Source organism: Telopea speciosissima, chromosome 7, assembly GCF_018873765.1.
Source record: "Telopea speciosissima isolate NSW1024214 ecotype Mountain lineage chromosome 7, Tspe_v1, whole genome shotgun sequence".
NCBI classification, from domain to species: domain Eukaryota; kingdom Viridiplantae; phylum Streptophyta; class Magnoliopsida; order Proteales; family Proteaceae; genus Telopea; species Telopea speciosissima.
Window position 1 is genome coordinate 28,643,953 of NC_057922.1, and position 19,392 is coordinate 28,663,344.

Consider the following 19,392-nt stretch of genomic DNA (forward strand, 5'->3'; position numbering starts at 1 on the left):
GATATGTATTGTCCTATAAAGGTGAAACATTTATAGGACGAAACATATCCGATATCTCAAATCATGATTCAGACATTCCCTTAAATAAGGGACTATTCTAAATGACACCTCTATAGGTGTATTGGTTAAAACTTAACATCTTTTTTGATTGCTCCTTGTTTATTTTTCAAAAGTTCTTTTATCGAATAAGAAAGGGTTTTGAAATATGAGAAAACATTGTTGTAACCAAGGTTGTAACCTTAGTTTTTTTTACCCTTTTAAGTATAATAGTATAATACTCTCTTTTATTATCAAAATAAAAAGTATAATACTCTCTTTATTTTTTTAATAAGGGTATATCTGTCATTTCACATAAAAACTACATTTGTTGATGCATTTAATAACTTTCAAATTTTTGAAAATTTTTTTACATCTATATTAAATGATATATAAAATGAAAATAAGACAAGGGGAAATTAAAAGAAGGTTGCAATTTCTTAATTCACCATTTTGATAACTAGAAGTTGACCTTTGAAATATACTTTGAAAATGATTTATCATTTTGTCATTTTATAAAAAAATATCTTTTTTACACATTTTTTGGTACATATGTGAAATGATAAGATTTATCCTCATTAAAAAATAGTAAATATGCTATAATAAATAATAAAAACAATATATATGATTACAAATTATTTGACACATTAAAGGGTGTCGATTGTCCCATTAAATAAAATGGACTACATCCGACTCATTGCAACTTTGGATAATTTTGTAGAGTAAGAAATAATAATTGTTACAACCTGACCTATTATTGGCAAAAGTTTAATAGCTTTGCATGAAGATATAGGATCGAGCTTTCTGTGGCCTGGGGTTGAGTGGTCATCGCGCTGTGCTCAACTCACATGCCACCACGTGGATTCCATGTCAATCCAATGGTTGGTAGTGAAGTTCAATTCAAAATTCAAAATTCAAAATTATCGCTCAATATTCAAAATTCAAAATTCAAAAATGATATGGATTTTTCTTTAATGAGGGATCCCCAAGTGATGAGGGCAATTGTCATATATGAAGATTGACCTTTTCCCAATACATTTTCAAAATCAATCTAAAATTAGCATCAATGTGATGCAAGTTTGCTTTATAAATATAAAAATATCTATTTTCTTTGTTATTAAATATATAAAAATGTCATGTGCAAATAATAGGTAGTGTCTCGAGATTTAAGTACTTTATAGGGCTAGAAGTTTTTAGTCAAATTACAAAGGCAAATAAAATTTGACAATCCTTTCATTGTAATAACTGAAAAAGATAGAGATTTAACCTCACGATAGGGAATCCATTGGTTTTTACTTTGAAGGTAAGTATACACATTTGTCATTGAAACATAAATTTTTTTTTTTCTATCATATGTCATGAACATATCAACCTTGATCTCATATGCTATAATCATATTATTTGAGATTTGACCACCTTTGATAAAGGTTGCCAGCCTAACGAGATACAATTTTTTTTTTTTTTTGGATTACAGACCTCAATCTGTTTCGCAAAATTTTTTAAATGAACTTATAAATTATATATACAAAGATGATTAGCCTGTAATGTGTAGGCAATGACGGTATGTCACGTTAAGAAATCAATGCAATCAAGCTACTGGCATCAGAAGCTTTATTGTATTCAGAGAAAGAAATTTCACAGGTCAAATCATTATTTCCCACGTGCTTAAGATTGTTTTGTTGCAACTACCCATCACACCTGGGTTGAAAGGAATTACAGTAGGTTCAAGAACATTTTTCGTAATCTAGGATTGGATCAGCCGATATTGGTCTTATTGGTATTGGCCATGATCGATTTGAGATTAGAGCGATCCGTCAAGGTATTTTTGGATCGTTCCTTGGATCGACCAATCTAATCTGATACTTGCCATTTTTTAGGTATTTTGACCGATATTTTGGGTTTTTTGGCCTTTTTTCTTTTTTTTGAACTTTTTATTAATCTGTACCAATTTTTATATTTTATTAATATTTTTGATCGATCCAAGCCCAATCCAGAAAAATCTAGATTTTGATCATTTTTTACCGAACCAATCCGAGTTTGACCGATTTGGATCGGTATCGGTCATGACCGATCCCGAGTCTGATACCTAGATTTTGAACCTTGTTCAAGAAACAAGCTAGATCCTTTATTATTCTTATATGACACCATATAAAGTTGTCAACCTATTGGGCTAGTCGGCTTTGGTCGGGCTCAATCAGTCCCCACCAATTTAAGACCCCACATTGTTAAAAACTATTTTGGTGTTGGGCCTCCTAGATAGGTCATGGACACATTTTTATTCGGTTAGTTGGTTACCGATCCATAATCATGCTCATGCTAATCAGGCTATAAACAACCTACTTGGGCTATAAACAATCAGTTAATAGTTCTGTCGGTCTTGATCAGGTGCCTGTGGGGCTACAACCAAACTCTGTTATTGACACTTTTACTAGTGGGCTAGGCCCGACATCAGGCCATTTGCTGACCGATCGGTTCAATGTCGGGCTTCAATTAGATTGGCCTACAGGTGCGGGCTAGATTTGACACCCCTAGTCTTACAAACTAATCTTAAGTTGAGATAATGTTGTTCAAAGTTTAGTGGGGGTGGTTCCTTTGCCGGCTTTAAATAGTCATATCAATTCTCACTAGAACCTTGATACAAGGCTTACTACTTGACGGTTTTTTATGTGTTTGTTTTCGATAATTTACAATTTGTATCATGTCTTCTCTTCTTAATATATATTTATTTGATTATCCTAAAAAATATTTCCAATAATCTACATTAGGAAAAAATATTATGAAATAAATTTCACATCAAAGACACAATATCTTCTTTCATCAAATGCCAAAATCTTTGAAAGAAGTTGGTAGGAAAACCATCTGGTCCTGGTGCCTTATTCGCTCTTATGCCTTATTCGCTCTTATGATAAAAATGTCTCCCTTGATTGATTTCCTTTTATGTTGGAATAGATGAGAAGCTGATGTTTTCCTCCTTTTAGATTATGGGTGAGGAAAACTTACAAGGATCTAAAGGGGATGATGAGTTGAAAAGGTTCTCAAAATAATTTGATAAAACAAAACCTATGTCCTCCTCCTTAGGATCTGTAATCCAATTGCTATGAGATTCATAATCCTTCATAGAAGCATGGAGGAAATTGGTTTTCCATTTACCCTCACATAAGCCATAATTCACATGATTTTTGTCTCCATATATAAAAAACTCACTTGCCTTCAATATGTTAATGAATTTTTTGAGTTGTTATCCATGTAACGATGGAAAGTGATGTTTTCAAAAGTCATAAGATAAGTACTGGTGATCCGGGCTCTAGTTGGCCAACATGAACTTGTGAGTAAGGTTTCAAGTTTATAAAATTCAAAAGAAACCAAATGAATTGATTTCTGTCCTTATGTGAGGAAGCCTTTTCTGTAAATAACGTGAAAGTCTTAAACTAATCTTATGCAGTAAAAAATAAGTAATAACTAATATGAACCTGTCAATGAGATTGCTTATGCAAATTGCGAATCCTTAGAGGATTCCAATTCTAAGCTGAACCTGTTGACATCAAGGTGATGGAAAATAACAGATCATATATATATATATATATATATATATATATATATATATATATATATATGTAGGGAAGCCTTCCTTTTAAATCACTATTGCAACGAAAGACTTAGACTGTGTTTTAGCGTATAAATTTCACCAAGGGTTGAAGTAATGGCCGAGCAAAATGAATACTTAACAACTTTTATAAACATGACTTCACTTTTATGAATAGATTGTCGTTTTCCAAACACATTTTCAAATCAATCAAAAATATGAAGGCCTCTTGTTAAATCACTATCGCAAGGGAAGAATTAGACTAGGGGTGTAAGTTTGGCCCTGTCGGCCCGAACCCGCCCTGAGCCCGAACAAGGCCTGGGTTGAGATATTTGGCCCTGAGGCGGGTCAGGGCTGAAAATTTCTGGCCCTGAGTTAGGGTCAGGTCGGGTTAGGGTTGAGGCCTCGAGCTAAGCTTGGCCCGGCCCGGCCCGACCCTGATTTAAGTTATACTATAAAATATATATTGATATAATTTATACATTATAACTTTAAATTTCACCCACATTTTTTATATAATATATTATATATGAAGACAATAAGTGTTATAATATATTTTATTATTTTATGTAAAATTGATAATGTTCTTTCCGGCCCATTCCAGCCCATGCATTTCTTTTCCCCTCCCCATGATCAAGGCCAATCAGGGTCGGCCCGGCCCAACCCAGAGGGCGGGTCAGGGTTGGATTTTTCTGGCCCTGAGTCAGGGTCGGGTCGGGCCTGGGCCTAGCTAAGGGGACTTAGGGTTGGGCTAGGGTTCTATAAACCCCGGCCCAACCCGACCCTGTTGCAACCCTAAATTAGACTGTGTTTTAGTGTATAAATTTCACCAAGGGTTGAAGTAATGGCTAAGCAAAGCAGATACATTTTCAAATCAATCTAATATATGAAGGCCTCTTGTCGCCTGTTGTTAACTTACTGTTGCAAGGGAAGAGTTAGACTGTGTTTTAGTGTATAAATTTCACCAAGGGTTGAAGTAATGGCTGAGCAAAGCGAATGCTTAACATGTAATCGTCATGCATACCCCTCCTAGAATGGACCTAATATTCCTCATGCACCCCTTTGTCTTCCCATGGAGCCGATCACGTTTGATATTTCAGAAAAGATTCAAAATCCTCTTTTGTCTTCTTCACGGTCTCCTCGTCGGGCCATTGTAGAAATTTGGGCATCAAAACGGTTTTAATGGCGGAACAGACCTCAAGAACCAGAAGTAGATTCAAAATCCCCCTTTTTGTCGTTTTTTGTTTTTTTTTTTTTAACTAAAAGGCATTTTAGTAATTATGTCCTATCAAGGTTACAACTGTACATTACCTTCTTCAAAATCTGATACGTTAGCATTTAACATCTGAATTTAACAGTGTGGACTTAAATGACTTTAGGTTGAATAGTAGGGGGTGTACGTGGAATTTTCAAGGGGTGCGTGTAGAATTGTTAGAACCTTAGGGGTGCATGAGGAATATTGGGTCCATTTTAGGGGGTATGCATATTTAATCCAACAATTTTTGATAAACATGACTTAACTTTTATGAATAGATTGACCTTTTCCCAAACACATTTTCAAATCAGTCCAAAATAACCTCAATGCTGTAAATTGATGCAAATTTGCTTTGATACAAAAGTGGTTTGAGGTGACATATCATATTCAATAGAGGTCATTGGATGTTCCAATACGGAGGAGTGATTTGCTTTAGATTAAAAGAACTAAAAGAGCTATAGACAAGTATGAAATTGAATAGAGCTGTTTGGAGGGCAAAGATCCATGTAAGCAACCCTATTTGGCTAGGAAAAAGTTGAGTTGTCGTCGTTTTTGTTATTTGTCCAATATTTAAAAGGCAGAGGAATAGCATTTCCTATTAATCGGGGAGAGTGACTTAATGGCGAACTCCAGCAGCGAGAGAGATGAGTGAGAGAGGAGAGGAGAGGAGAGGAGAGGAGAAGAGAGGGTTCCGGCAGAAAAGAGTGCTTTATGATTCATATGTAGGGATTCCATATGGACAGGGAGGAGTGTGAGGGTGTGTCTTACACCTAGTGTTTACATTACCTTTTTTGTTGGTGAAATAATGTTTACATATATTACGGGTGCAACCAGGCTAGGCTGCCCCGGTTTTTAAAATTGGAGCTCAACCTTAGGTTCCCTTACCTCAAACCAGGCCCAACACAGCCCAGCCCGAACTTGATTGACTCTGATTTCTTTGGCCTGCCCAGGTTTGTCCTGATTGAACCTAGAAGTCTCCATTTTTGTCATTTCAGGGCTAGTCCTATTTTTAGACTGTATTTAACTATGTAAAATATATAATATATTTATATAATTTTTATTTATGTACGTAGGACCAGGCTGGGCTCAGTCTAGGCCCAACCTGAGCTTGGAAATCTTAACCCTGACCTAGCCTGCGGACTGAAAAGCCCAGCCCAAACCATGTCGGGCTCAGGCTCACCGAGCTACACTTGTACCCTAGTGTACATCAATTTTCCCTTAAACTTATTTGAAGTTCAAACAATAATTCTTTTGTTATAGTTGTTGGATTGAGAAATTGAGTAAATTCCTTTTTAATTTTTAGGGAAAAAGCTAGGCACACCATCAAGGTGCCCAGCTAGAGATGTAAAAGGATCGAATTTGGTCGGATAGTGGCATATCATATTCATATCCGTTTATATTTTCGGACAGATTCGGATAATTTCCTATCCATTTTCGGACGGATTTGGATAGTTTCCAGTTAGTGATTTTTTGAATACGGATTCTCCTAAATGGATATGAACGCAAATCGAATACAAATTTTCGACTATCCGTTGACATCTTTACCATTTTTATGATGAGAGTTAGGGTTGAGACTTGAGAGTTCAACAACTACCCTTTCTTCCACTTTTCTTAGTGTTTGATTTTCTCACATAGATATGTGATTCCATGTATTACATTGCATAAAACAATATATATAAACCAATAGAAAATATAGAAAAAGAATCACATTATCTTAACTTATAAATTTGTAAAAGATAACAAAATCCAATAAGGTAACTTAAAAGGATAGACGGACATAGAGATATATTTTAGATATTTTATTACCATCAGATTGCTAAACGAATTGGATAATAATCGGTCCGATAGGGGGATTATCATATTCGTATCCGATTAGCTTCGAACGGATCCAGGTTCTCCTAAACGGATACAAACACGGATCGAATACGGATTTTCGAATATCCGTTGACATCTCTATGCCCGGCATGTGTCATCCTCTCTCCACCCTCTTTGAAAAGGACTCCCTTACCCTCCTAGATTTAGCCTTGTCATTGGTGTATGCTGTTAGCTTATCGAGAGTTGCTAGCATGCTCAACGGCAGCATGCCCAACCCTCTTCCTAATTTTTATTAGGGAGAGCGTTCTCTATGGGGGAGCGTACGGACCACAAGTGGCGCCACGGCGGTAGCCAATGAAAACACGCGCTAGCATCGGGGGCAAAATTTTTGCCTTTCATTGGGGGCACGATGGTCATTTCGCCCCTTGGTTCTGGGTGTGGCATTCGCCCTTAACAGAGAACATTCTCCGTTTTTATTATTCAAGTTATGTCTTTTATTTTTATTTTTTATGAGAGCATAAAAGTATATTAAACGACTAAAAAGAAACCATGTACAGAGACTTAGTTAGGTGAGCCGGCTTAGCAAGGTTGCTAACTACAGCACTACAAAAAGGGTCACCCTTAGAAGTATAGTAAATGTCAGGTCCTAGGTTGTTGATATACAATAGATCTTTTAGCAAAGACCACGGCCAAGGATTAAAAGTTGGAGATGGAAGAAGATCATCGATCTATTGATTTGAGCACCACACTTCTTTAATCTTCAACCACAAATTCCTTGAAAGATCAAGACCAGTTCTAATACTAATCACCTCTAGATCAGTGCCACTGTAGTTCTTAATATACCCTGCCACAAGCAAAATGAATCTACCATCTAGCAAAAAAATAACCGACCATCCTACAGAAATTACTCCGAATTTCTGGTATCCTGCACAGATTAAAATAGGATAACTGAAATAAGGAAGAGAGGAAAAGTTTGTTATACCTACCTCATCATTAATACCTGGACGTACAAATTGGGATGCAACAGGGAGAGGGTAAATCTCCAAATTGGACAACCAAATATCAGTTTGTTTTAAAACCCAAGTGGGGTTAGGCTTTTCTAGCCCAACTACCACTTTGTTTCTAGCAGTCCAAATAAAATAACACTTAATAACAAAAACCTTGAAGAACCAATCTAAGGAGTTCTTATCTAGAGTGCGATTAAGCAAAGGTCTCTATGCAGAAATTTTCCAATGATGAATGCGATATGCATTCAGTTCTTAGCCCCAACGGCCCAGCCGCCCAGATGTGTTTGGTCCAATCACATGAAAGGAATAAGTGCTAGTAGGATTCAGCACAACTTCCACAAAGAGCACAAGCAGAATTGACCTGAAGCCACTTGGAAATGACCGCCTTAACCGGAAGACCTAGATTTTGAATTTAGGGTGAATTTTTAATTTCCAGAAAAATTTCCACCAAGAGGATCACAAAGAGTTATTAGTGGAATCATGAGAAATCAAAGATTTAGCTGCTAGTTTAGTACTAAATTTGCCATTTTTGGCGAGAGTACACCACCACCTGTCATCAGTAGAAGATAGACTGATCCTGTAAATGTGAGAAGACAGATGCAAAGGAATAGAACCATCAATACAGCCTGAATTCCATCTAGATTCTACAACATAATCAACAACCTTGTCATTCCTTCTATTAGAGTCCTGCAGAGAAGGAAAGAGGCATCCTCGAAGGGAAGCAATCCAAGGGTCAGTCCAAAAAAAAAGTTGATTTATCATTCCCAATTTTCTTAACTGAGATCTCTTGAAGGGCTGGAATAATATAGGTTATGCTATTCCAAGTCCACGAACCTTTCTTCCTCCTCACTTTAGGGTCAAAGAGGGAAGAATTAGGAAAATACTTAGCCTTTAGGGTACGCGCCCAGAAGATGATGTGTTCGTCATAAGTCTCCATCCTAATTTCAACAGCAAGGCCTTGTTGTGGACCATAGCCTTACGAAATCCCAACCCTCCATGAGATAAAGGGGTACACATTCTATCCCAAGAAATGAGAGTAGATTTTTTCTTATTGCCAAAATTCCCCAACCAGAAGTTAAGACAAATGGAGTTAATATTGTGACAGATTTTCAATGGAAATTGAAAGCAATTCATCAGATATGCAGGGGTAGAGGCAAGGACTGACTGGACCAAAACCCTACGACTTGTATAAGACAAAAAATTGGATTTCCAGAGACATAATTGCTTCTGCATTTTATCAACTACCTTTTTCAAATCACGTATTTTAGATGTACCTTGAAAAATGTTAGTTCCCAAATAAACCGCATCACTAGCCATTTTTGAAATTCCTAAAAGAGAACAAAGAGCTTATCTTTCCACAATTGGAACATTTCTACTAAAATGAATGCCACTCTTAGAGAAATTAATTTCTTGGCCCGATAAATCCGAAAAAAAGATCCAAGATGGCTTTAATAGTTAAAAGATCATCACGAGAGGCCCGACAAAATATAAAAAGGTCTTCAACAAACAAAAGATGAGAGATTTCGGGTGCCGTTCTAGCGACCTTAACACCCTTAAACAAATTCAATTCCCTATAAGCCAGAAATAGTCTAGATAGGACTTCCATGGCCATAATGAACAGATAAGGACTAAGAGGACAGCCTTATCTAATTCCTCTAGAGGCCTTAAAGAAATCAAAAGGACTGCCGTCTAATTTAATAGAAAAGGAAGAAGTGGAGATTAAAGAAAAAATCAAGCCACACCATTTATCTCCAAATGCTAAGAAACGAAATAAGGAAGTAATAAGTCCCCATTAGATTCTATCATAAGCTTTTGACATATCTATTTTGATCGATAGCAACATACCCAATCTTTCCCCTGGTGTGTTTCATGAAATGAAAAATCTCCTGAGCCATCACAATATTATCAGTAATTTGTCTTCTAAGGATGAAAGCCGACTGAAATGGGGAGATAAAAGAATTTAGAAAACCTTTCAGTCTATTGCAACTAATTTAGATAAGATTTTATAAGACACATTGCACAGGCTGATAGGTCTGAAATCCCCCACCTGAACCGCTGAATCCTTTTTTGGGATAAGATAAATTAGGGTATGATTAACCCCAGGGGGTAGCAAGGAGTCAACAAAGAATCGTGTAGAGAAAGAGAGTAAATCAGGACTTTACCAAATCCTAGAATTTTTGGAAAAGCATGCTTGGAAACCATCAATACCTGGAGCTTTAAGAGGGTCAAATGAAAAGACAGCTTTCTTGATCTCTTCTAAAGAAGGTGGAGAGCAAACAAATTCCACATCCAAAGGTGAAAGGACTTGAGAAAACAAACACTCCACAAATCCTGCATCCAAAGAATAAGAAGTAGTAAAGACATCCTTTAAATGAGAAGCAAAAATGTGGGGCATGTTCTTTGGATCATCAATCCTGTGGTCTTCCTCATCCCAAATGTAATCAATTCTTCTTTTTCTCCAATTTGACCTTGCCACCGAATGGTAGAATTTAGTATTACGATCACCATCTCTGATGTAAAAATGTCTCAAATTTTAAAGCCAAAAGGCCTCCTTAGCATAAAAAAATCCATTTAAGTTGCCCCTGAACTTTATTCATCAAAACAAGATCTGGTTCAATCTTATCCGAGCAGGAGAAGAAATTGTCAACCAGTTGGTTCTTAAGAACATTAACATGCCCAAACACCTTGCGATTCAAAGTTTGCAATCTATTAGAGAAAGAACCAAGTTTCTCAGACAAGGGATCTCCAGATAGCAAGTTCCAGGAATCCGAACAGAAAGAAGAAAATTCGGGGTGATAGATCCACGCATCTTGAAAATGAAAAACCTTTTTGTAACTGGGACATGAGCCAGAGGTAGAAAACAAAATAGGATTATGATCCAAGCCTATTGGAGATAATTTTGAAACAGACGCTAAGGGAAAACAAGCAAACCATTGAGGCGAGGCAAGGACTCTATCAAGACATTCTTTAATGAGTCTAGGGGGTTTTTGCTTGTTCGTCCAAGTAAATCTAGACCCACGAAAACAGACATCCTCAAGAAAAAAGGAGGTAATAAAATCCTTAAGTTTCTAGGTAACCGAGGAAGGTTGAAAGGGGGTCTCTCCCAATTTCTCAGAAGGATTGAGAATTTCATTAAAATCTTCAATGATACAAAACATGCAATCCAGGGAGGAAACCAAGTCAGATAAGTCCATCCAACATTGAACTTGATGTGGTGGAACATACAAGTAAATTAATAAAAAAAAAAGTCCCCCCAAAATTCTCAATTTTAATTCCAATAAAATTGCTTACAATGAAGGAATCAAAGACCATTGCACTTTATTTAGAGAGAATCCACAGTCCTCCCATACCACCTCTGGAATCACTACTGTTAATATAATAAGTGGATTTGTACTCAGACATAGGAGGCTTAAACTTGATACATGCATGATCCACACATAGTCTCACAAAAGAAAATAATATCAGGCACATATTTGTTCAAATGAAAAGATAAGCATTTTCTAGTAAAACTATTATTAAGGCCTCTAACATTCCATAATAGAATAAGCATGATGTCAACACCAAAAAGGAGAGAAGCAAAAAGGAAAGGAAACCAACAGAATTTGTAACACCTCCAGGGATGAAAAGCTCGGCCTAAATCACTTTTGTTAAGATCCAATATACAAATAGACAAGCTAAACAGAATAATGAAGAACACTGAGAAATAATCAAAAAACTGTTGGTACTGAGTGAAAGAAAATACCGGGTTATGTGTATGGACTTCCACCGATATGCTAGGTACAAAATCACATGAGATGCCATCATTAGAGGTTAGATCCGAGCCACTAGTAAGGGAATCACCTTCATACTCATTGACATAGTCCTTGACTAGAGAAATAAATGAGGAAGGATCATTTGAAGTAGTAAGAGAAAACTCCAACAGGGACTTAACAGTAGAGATTTTAATCTCAAGGGAAGAGGGGGGGGGGGAAGGGGACATGATTTTCTTTTTTTGGAGATTGGGCAGCAAAACAGATTCCCCACTAAGACCTCCAGGGCGGACAACCTTCTATTATATTAGAACAATAGGGTTTGAAGTAACCCCGTAGGAAGGGTCGTAGTCCAAATGGTTCAAATCAATGGTTGGCACCACAGAATCAGATCCCATAGAACCCATAAAATTTCCATCATCATGATCCACACCTTAAAAAATGTCAAAGATATCTATACTCGGTTGAAAGTCAGAAAGGATTGAGGAAACAAAGACATCATCACTTGGGGAAGTTGTAGCCAACACAGGTTTAGAAAAACAATCATCAACGGCCGATTCCAGAGGATCACAAGCCTTCCCAACAGGAAAATCCTCAACATCCAACTCCAAGGCTATGCCACCCGAAGCAGCAAGAGACTCAGTGCCTGGTTCAGATTCGGCTACAGTAACCTCAGGTAATGGGTTGTCAACCTGCTTCGCAACACCACTTGAGATTCTAGCACTTGAACTTTCAACACCATCTAATTCCCTATTAACTAATGCAAGGGGATCAGGATCCCTGACTGGGGAAGCTTCTCGGTCCTCCCCACCCCTACTCAGTGCATTATGATCCAACACACCAGTGAAGTTAACATGAAGAGGTGGTGTCACGCCCCCATCCCAGATAAGGAATATAATATAATATAAGGGGTGACTAGGACGACGCGTGTCATCCCATTAAGCTGCCAGGATCACTGACACAGTATCCCAACGCACGGTCATAACCAATATTAAAGCAATATAATATCAGAGTGCGGAAAGGGAATATTACATTCCAAAGATCAGTAGTTTTACGGAAGCATATAAAATCAAATAGTTACAAGATGTTTAAAGGCTAGATGATAATTACAGTAATTAATACATGTCCCATGACCATCTAATAACTATCAACAAGGGTATAACAGTAAATGTTTATACATGGGCCTAAGCCCTAAAATAAACATAAGGGGAATAAGTCCCAAGTATTCTCACGGCCCGTAGGCGCAATCGCAACAAGGACACCCGTCGCCATGTTCCTCAAACATAGGTTTTGGCTCCTCCGTACCTGCATCATGATCTAAAAAGTGTGTACACGAGGGGGTTAGCTCCATTGAGCCAGTGAGGGGATGAGGATGCACAAACACACAATTCACATAGTCCAATGATGCATGCACATGTTAATTCCATTTTTCCACCTATCACACAACTAAGTCAGAGGTATATGGTACTGTGACAATTCGGGAAGCACTGTGGGTCACTTCAATTCATCATCACAATGAATCCTCAATTGCCACCCGGGAGCCTACGCAAGACAATGCCACCAAAACATCCCAGTGCCAAGCCTCAATATAACCATCACTACCATGACTGGCTCTCTCTCACACCACAGAATCCGGGCTTTGGTTATCCAACACCTAAACCCCTGTTGGCAAGGGTCGTAGCATAAGGGTACAAAAGTCCTAGCCGCAAATATACTACATGCAAATCCTATCGTCCCGAGAGGTAATCTGGGCACATAAACTTTTCATCTGGTTTAACACCCGGGTACCAGCACGGCATGACGCATACAGTTCAATATGACACTCAATCAAAGGTATTATATATGTATTTCGGAGTTTCGACACCGGCATTTATCGACATCGTAACCCAATAAAGAATGGAAAGCAACCACAATATCATCATATCAATCATTTAATAAAGTAAGCAAAATACACAATCATGCTTAATAAAATATACTAATAGCATGGTACTTATGAAATTAATAATAATAGCAAGCCCAAACAAGCCAAACCCACTCACAATATAAGTTATGTCCCGAAGTTAAAGTTGTTGCCGCGATTAAGTAATATGCCACAAGATGGGAGTTTTAAACCTAGACAAAGAGTAGGAATAGGGTTAAATAAGTAAAGAGATGGATCCCCAAAAGGTCTCTTTTAATTCTTTTAAGTATAAGATTTCAGAGATAGGGTGGTTTTATGGGTGGTCTCATGCCCAATTCCTGAAACCATAGATAAATCCTGAAACACCAGGGGCTCAGAACAGTCTCAGTCAAGTGTGGTTGCACAAGTGGTTTGTCTCAGAAAGTGAAACCGCACATAAATCCTAGCTTTCCAGGGACCTTCTTAGGGAGGTAATTTCAGGGTGGTTTCTTGCATGTCTTAAGCCACATGTAAAACCTCACACCTGCAGGTCTAAAATCCAAGGGACCCCCTTCCAAGGGTTCCATTTTCAATTAGTTTAAACGCATAGAAACACCAAGGAAGCTCCTTCCTATGCCGTTAGGGTTCTAAGGTCTCATTAGGTCCATTCAATTCGAGGGATTCAAGAGGAAACCCAAGAAGAACCTAATCCAAGGCACAATAGGGTAGAAATCCTAGATTTCTCAAATGGAAAGAGATTGCTTAGGCTTAGAGCTTGTAATGGAGTGAAATAACTCCACCATAGCCTAGGCTTAGAGGTTCCATCGATTGCTTGGGTTCCAAGAGAACCCTAGGTCAAGTCTCTCCCATTTTCCCAAACCTTAAAACCCAAAATAGAGGAAGAGGTGTAGGATTTAATGGCTTACCTACCCCAAGAATAGAAGAGCTCCATGTTTATGACTCCAAGAAGTGGGGTCGCAACCTCCAACCAAGCTTCTCCACCTTCCTCTTTCACTCCTCTTTCTCTCCTCCACGATTTAGGTTAGATGGGAGAAGTAAAGAGAAATGAATGCTTTCTCTCCCTTGAGTCTTATTTATAGAAAATGGGCCTTAGGTCCTTTAAGTTAAATGGGTCAATAGCTAAATGGGTCGACCCATGATTTTATTTGGGAATTAGGAATGGAATAACCCATCCTTGGGTCAAATAGAGTTAAATGAGCCCTTAAGTTAGATGGGCCATATAAGTTAAATGGGCATATAAGTTAAATGGCCACTTGAGTCCAATGGGCCTGCCCACTGGTTATAATTAGGAACGAGCCTAATTACAAGATGGGTTCACATGATATGGCTTAAGCTCTTCACATGTTTTCAGAGGTAAGTGGGACCCACCAATAAAATATTTTCTACCCAACTAAAATAGCCCGAACGGTTCAAACCTTGGCCCGCACTTCGAGGACATTGAGGAAAAGGATAAATAAATAAAATTAAAGGCTAGAACTTACTTCTTAGCCATCATGGTTTGTCCCCCTTCTACAGGCAAACCCGTACTGTGGTCAATAATTTTGTAGCTGGGTTTGACCACCAGTGAGAACAACTCACGAGCATACATGGTAGCGGTAACTACACGTCACAGAAAGAAAATAATAATTAATTATACTCCCGGGGTGCGGGTATAACATCCTCCCCACCTTACAAGAAATTTTGTCTCCGAAATTTGAGGTAGCTAGGGTCTCAAATGATAAGGGCTGTTAGATAACAACATCCCAAGTCACCCACATCTTGAACTAAGTTAAAGGTCGGGTCAAAATGAGGCAGTGCCTACGTGGCACAGCAAGTCAGGTTCCACAATTCTCTTCCTTTATAGGGTCACATTACCATAAGAAATGTGGTTCACAATAACCCTAGGAAAACAGGGTTCCAACTACTAAATTAAGTCTCAAGGAATAAAAGTTCCCTAAATCTTCCAGATCAGGTAGGCTTGTAAACGGATCGGATTCAGCTCGAATACGGATCAGATGTAATCGGATTCAGATATTTCCTGGTCGAATATGGATACCTCTAAACGGATTCGAATGGATTCAAATGCGGATCGAATTCGGATTTTCGACCATCCGTTTACACCTCTACCTTGTGTCACCCGAACCTTCCTCCCCCTAGTGGATACAATTCACTCTCAATCCATAGTTTTAGATCATGATTCTCTTCTCCTCATATTCTAGAACCTATTGAATCTTCAAAAACCCTCAAGATCGTTATTTACTTAATTTTTTATAATTAAGTATTCGGATTCGGATTTTTATCGGAGTATTCGGATTTTTTTTTCGGATATCTCTAATCAAATACGGATGCCCCTAAACGGATATGGATGCGGATCAAATTTGGATTTTCAGTTATCCATTTATAGTCCTAAGATCAGGTGATACCACTTTAGCCTTCACTACTCTGGTCATTCTTGGGTTACAGGATTTAACATGTCCATGTCCCAACATAGGGTTTACATTCTGAAGGCTTTCACATTTGGTTGTCTCATTACCTAACCCAACTTTAGAATGTTTTGGAATATTGATGGAATCTCCTATTGTTCACTCCCAGTACGGAGGGGACGCATTTGGTGATCCATTACCCCATTCAGTTGTTGGAGAAGGTCTTGTCACATCCTTCAGTTTCAGCTTTCACAACATTTAAACCTACTACACAGTTATCCCACAGGGAAGAGTCCACATCAGTCCTCTTTCGAGAACCAATAACCTTTACTAGCTTTTGTCCAAGTCAACTCTTTAAGCAGGTCTCAATAATTTAACCTACCCGGTCATTAAATTCATTATTCATTACCCTAAGGTTTGGTCAATCAAGGTCAGGGCTCCAACTAGTTACACAGCAAGGTCGAGGTAAGGTCACACTTGTAGTCCCATAAATTACATAGGTTGCCGGCCTTTAGGGCAGCATCAGATGCAAGCACGATTGTAGGCAGGACCTTGCATCTACCCTTGCATTCGATCACAACATGTCACAAATTTTGAAGGTATTCCTTAACCCAATTTGTCCCACTTGGATCTTTAAGTCCCAAGGACAAGGGAATGGTATCCTAGGGTTCGATAGGGCCTAGCTATATCATTAAATTCATTGGGCTTAGAGAACTCAAGGGATTGAACTCTCAAAGGTCATGTTCTAGGGTTTTGAGTAATGAAACCCAAACTCCTAGTCACACAAGTCCAAGGTTCTATGGGATATCTATATATATTTATATATTTTATTTTCACACCAATACATACGCATAAATTTAATAATTACATTCACATCCCTATGAACATATTTATCATCTAGATCAATCCACAAGAACAAGAAGTTCTCAGGCACGGTTCGCTAAGTCCTTTTTTTTTGGAAAGTCAAATAACAGTGTAGGACTTTCTCTATGAGTCTAAACAAGGTTTGGATAAACCAAGTAAAGTTCAAATAGAGTCGTCACTAGCTTGAGGTGTTATGAATGACTTCCAAATACATGTGACCTTCATAACTTACTCAAATAAACCAGTCCAAACTAGCCTATTACTTTTCTTTCCTAGTACCTGCCCACAGGTTTAGATTCTACGCATGCCATTAAGGGTCTCTACCCGTATAGGTTTAGGTTTTCCTATCCATAAGGTTCGGGTCTTTAAATTCACAGGGTCTAAGGTCTTCATCCTCAAAGATAACTCTTCTCCTTTTATGTCAGAGAGGAGTCACAGCGGTTATCAATGCCTGCTAGTTCTTATTAGCTGACCCAGTCGTGTACAAGTCCTAACCTCTTTCAATTTTAAGGTATTAACTAGACTTAAGTGATCCACACAAATGGGTCACACAACAGGGGTGTCCGATCTAAGGTATAGGCACATAATCATTACATATAAGTGTGGTCAAAGGTCTCCAAAACAAGCTCAAAATCTTAAAAGAAATCAGGTGGACTCACGAGCGGTGTCAGTACTCTGGGTCCGTTCGTGGCTCCTCCGTAAAAATAGGGAGAGCGGACTAACGGGAGGATGTAGAATGCGAATCCGTTTGTTCGTTCGATCTCAAAAGTCTCAATGGCAGAGAGGGTTTAAGTCAAACGGATCTATAGACGGACGCATGAGTGTGGATCCGTTCGTTCATCTGTTCGTAAAATTTTAACAAAACAGAGCCGCGAGTTTTAAAACTCATTTTTGGCTCCAAAGAAAGGGACATAACCGCAGGGAGAAAAAAAAAACTCTACAGGGACTTCCGTTCAAGTTTCCCTTGGGTGGTTTTCTTGTAATCTTAAGCCTCAAGGTTCAACTCTTACTTGTTCAACATATGGCTTTCTTCCCATTCCTACTTTCTCTTTTCTTGGATTTGGGATGAATCCTTTCAAGTCGTGATCAAGTCTTGATTTTGCTTGTAATCCCATAGCCATGTACACCAAATCCATGCCAAACTGATTGGGACTGGGGTTTTTAGGTATAAATCAAGCCCAATTTGATCGATGACTCTAAGTTGTTGGATCCTTGTTTGATTATTGCATCTTTTATAAATTTTCAAGTCTTTGCAAGCATTTTAGAGATTGTTGCTATGTTTGTCATGTCTAGTTGAATTTTACTTGGATTATGTCCAGGTTTTGGTTGTGGTAAAGTCCTCAATTCATAATATTTTGGGAAAACTCTTCAAGTTCAAGTTTAATTCTTTTGCATGCCATAAAATCTCATAGAAAATTATCACATTGTCTTATCTTCAAGCATATTCTCTTGTATACATGATTGTTGATAAAATTCTTGGAATCTTTCATCTTTTCCTTAGATAAATAATTCTTATCTCTTGTTGGGGTATTTTCATCCAATAACTTGCTCATTTGGTATTGGTTGGGATGTAAAGTAGCCAAAAGCACATGTTGTTCACATTGATCTCATTATTCACATCCATGCACTAGGGATCTCACATGGATTTTACATGTGCATTGATTTTATTCATTTATCTTCACTCCAAACATCTTCCTATGGTTATTATGTCTCATTTTTCCTTATAAGCTCTTGCCATAATACAGTTCCCATATCTTGTAGATATTTCACTTCTATAATTTTATTTGCCAAGCATAAAGCTTAAATTACCGGGGTAAGATAGGTCATAAGGGGCGAGGGAAACAACAAACGAAGGAAATAAAAGCCTAACATAGGTTGGTTCATCAAGACAAGGCAAGAAAACCCTTTCTGGCTTGGGCGGTTTTATGCCTGGTTTTACTCAAATATGAAACCGCAAGTAAATCTGCCTGAGACTGAAATCAGAATAAACAACCTCGGTTAATCACAGATTTACAGGTGATTTTTACCTAGGCTGAAACCGTGGGTAAAACCATTGGGCCTTTTTCTTTAAATTTAAAGTCCGCGATTTAAAGGGTCATTTTCCCTCTTTCAAAACATAACTCTAAAGCTTAGGAGAAATCCCAACTGAGATCGTACTTGCTCTTTCCTTACTCCTTGATGGATTTTGGTGCTCCAATTCACTCCTCAACAACATGCAATCGCATTCAGGTAAGATCTCTCTCTCTCTCCCATTGATTTCTTTCTCTTGGAGAAACTGTAAAACACGATTTCAGGTTTGGAAACTTGGGGTTTTTGCTTTCTTTTTGCTTAATAGGCTATTTGTAACCTAATCTTAACCATTTTCACACCCTATACAGCCTAGGTAAGGGTTTGAACACGATCTTGGCATCTAACTCAAGGATTGGGTTAGATTTTGGAAAAACCCAAACCCTAATCGAATTTTTCCTCTTCACTTTTGCCATATTTGAATCGGTCTTACTAGATAGGGCTTAGTTTACATCCTTTGAGTTGTCATAAGCCATATTTACTTGTTTTTCATGATTCCAACTTCCAACCACAAAATCTAGAAAATTTCTTTGAAGTCCAAGGCATGCTCCATGATCGAACAAGTCTATTTCTTGTTTGAACTTACTGCTTTGTATAAAATATTACTTTCTAGGCTTAATATGGCCATCAATCTCTATCATATATGATTACATTCACATAGTGGCCATGCATTCTCTTTTTCCCCAACTTCTTAGATCACAATTTGATAAAATT

The 19,392-nt window shown here is 37.9% G+C and overlaps 1 protein-coding gene and 1 long non-coding RNA gene across 2 annotated transcripts in view; one reads left to right on the forward strand and one right to left on the reverse strand.

The window, feature by feature from the left end:
* The window catches only part of LOC122667710, a 39,048-nt gene extending 22,518 nt beyond the window's left edge, over nt 1–16,530 (reverse strand). Inside the window, exon 1 of the long non-coding RNA XR_006333840.1 lies at nt 16,521–16,530. This is a non-coding gene — a long non-coding RNA (uncharacterized LOC122667710). The remainder of the gene's footprint in view (nt 1–16,520) is intronic.
* LOC122667703 (probable indole-3-pyruvate monooxygenase YUCCA10) overlaps nt 1–19,392 on the forward strand; it is a 53,781-nt gene that overhangs the window by 309 nt on the left and 34,080 nt on the right. The window lies entirely within an intron of this gene.